Below are 2500 nucleotides of genomic sequence, written 5' to 3'. Positions count from 1 at the left end.
CGTACATGCCGCCCCTCCCCACGTCCCCACCTTGCCCCCTGCCTTCGCAAGCTGGTTGGTGAGAAGTTTGCATGTTCAATGCCCTTCGCATGCGACGTACTCAGGCTACGTTGTGGTGCGGCCTGTGTCAACTGTCCGCTGATGTCGTACGCGTGAACCACAATCTGTACTGCACATTCGTCCTTATGTACTGAATGATACATCGTGGCACATGTGTGACCGCACAACGACTGCGCCCAAAAACGGCGGACCATACAGTGCAAATATTGTGCACGCAGCTACGTGTCGTCTCCCTATGAGAGCTGGATTGCAGTGTGGTACGCCATAGAGACGTGTGGGAGGAACGGACGCCGTGGATGGCGATCAGCATGAGCTGTCTGTTGATGTATTCGGACCTAGTCGTCTCTCCTCACACACCGTGATGGCATGGTGCACCGCGTTCCATATCTGCGACATGCTACAGAGGCCGGTTGACAGTCGTTCGAGCAATGGACATCGCATACGTACGGGGGCCACCTTCCACGTATTGTCTAGGCGTGCACATTTTGTTGCGTGTATGTGGGCAGACGTAGTGTGGCGTGACACCTGACACAGGCATGCAATAATCGTTGAAGTTGCAAATGGCGATGGACGCCTGCGTTTTCTGGTGAAGTTACGCAAATGAACAAATGGTAACCTGTTGTGGTGCGGTTGTTCTCGCTAGGGGTGAATCGGTGATGGCGACGATAGGTTGAGGTACTAACCGGTTGTTCCAGCGATACCCACCATGCCGACGAAACTGAACGGCATCTGGGTGTGAAGCGATACGCGGCGGTGGCTGGGTGGGACCGTCCCCGGCCGGTGAGGGGGCGCCTCCCGGCGTGCTGGCCGCGCGGTGCGTGGGCGCACGCGCTACAGCCGGCTGGTGGGGGCGGCCAGTGGCAGGCGCGCCGGCCGACGGACGCGGCAGGCGTCGCAGCTGCGCGCCGGCGCACCCTGCGCGCGGCGCCGTGCGGCCAAAGTAGGTCCTCGCGGGCCCGGTGCGAAGCGCGGTGGACATCTTCAGTGTGCTGGTCCGATTGAGGACTGTGTGCGTTGAGGATGCGCCGCCGCCCGGCGCTCGGCGCCGCGACGCCGTCTGCTGCTCGGTCGCCCCAGCGGTTCTCGCTGGTGGTTTGTATCGCAGCTGTGCGGATGTGTTGGCGCGTGCGCTGTGCTGGGAGAGTTCGCTTCGGCACCCAAGTGGGGCTTTTGTCCTTCTGTGGCGCTGGCGTTGGAGCTGCCGGTCACCGTAGGTGGCGCGTGTTGTCTCCCGCCGGCAATGCCACGACAGCACGCTCCCGGGCCTCTGTCGGCAGCGGCAAGCTCAGTTGGGAGCACGGGTGGTCGCACCGAAAGCGTCTACTCGCCTAACTCCGGGCGATTGCGCCTCTCTCGAACCCGACCAAGTACTTGGGACGGCGCTGCGCGCCGCCGGGACCTGAGAGGGTTTCGAGGTGTATTGTGCAGGGGAGCTCAGCCTCCTCCTGTTTGCAGAATGATTGAGCGGACGCTTGCGTGTTCGCGCGGGCCCCCGGGACACACTCCCGGGCGGCCGGCTGCTCAGCTCTAGTTGACGCAGCTCCCTGGTTGATCCTGCCAGTAGTCATATGCTTGTCTCAAAGATTAAGCCATGCATGTCTCAGTACAAGCCGCATTAAGGTGAAACCGCGAATGGCTCATTAAATCAGTTATGGTTCCTTAGATCGTACCCACGTTACTTGGATAACTGTGGTAATTCTAGAGCTAATACATGCAAACAGAGTCCCGACCAGAGATGGAAGGGACGCTTTTATTAGATCAAAACCAATCGGTCGGCTCGTCCGGTCCGTTTGCCTTGGTGACTCTGAATAACTTTGGGCTGATCGCACGGTCCTCGTACCGGCGACGCATCTTTCAAATGTCTGCCTTATCAACTGTCGATGGTAGGTTCTGCGCCTACCATGGTTGTAACGGGTAACGGGGAATCAGGGTTCGATTCCGGAGAGGGAGCCTGAGAAACGGCTACCACATCCAAGGAAGGCAGCAGGCGCGCAAATTACCCACTCCCGGCACGGGGAGGTAGTGACGAAAAATAACGATACGGGACTCATCCGAGGCCCCGTAATCGGAATGAGTACACTTTAAATCCTTTAACGAGTATCTATTGGAGGGCAAGTCTGGTGCCAGCAGCCGCGGTAATTCCAGCTCCAATAGCGTATATTAAAGTTGTTGCGGTTAAAAAGCTCGTAGTTGGATTTGTGTCCCACGCTGTTGGTTCACCGCCCGTCGGTGTTTAACTGGCATGTATCGTGGGACGTCCTGCCGGTGGGGCGAGCTGAAGGCGTGCGACCGCCTCGTGCGTGCTCGTGCGTCCCGAGGCGGACCCCGTTGAAATCCTACCAGGGTGCTCTTTATTGAGTGTCTCGGTGGGCCGGCACGTTTACTTTGAACAAATTAGAGTGCTTAAAGCAGGCAAGCCCGCCTGAATACTGTGTGCATG

The 2500-nt window shown here is 58.6% G+C and overlaps 1 non-coding gene across 1 annotated transcript in view; it reads left to right on the top strand.

Annotated features, from left to right (window-relative positions):
- Window positions 1-1601: 1601 nt before the first annotated feature.
- Window positions 1602-2500, top strand: part of LOC124730241 — a 1909-nt gene continuing 1010 nt past the window's right edge. The window contains exon 1 of the ribosomal RNA XR_007007956.1: window positions 1602-2500. This exon is cut by the window's right edge and continues 1010 nt beyond it. This is a non-coding gene — a ribosomal RNA (small subunit ribosomal RNA).

Source organism: Schistocerca piceifrons, unplaced genomic scaffold, assembly GCF_021461385.2.
Source record: "Schistocerca piceifrons isolate TAMUIC-IGC-003096 unplaced genomic scaffold, iqSchPice1.1 HiC_scaffold_1234, whole genome shotgun sequence".
NCBI classification, from domain to species: domain Eukaryota; kingdom Metazoa; phylum Arthropoda; class Insecta; order Orthoptera; family Acrididae; genus Schistocerca; species Schistocerca piceifrons.
The sequence above is the reverse complement of the archived record's forward strand: the minus strand, read 5'-3'. Positions and strand labels throughout refer to the sequence as shown.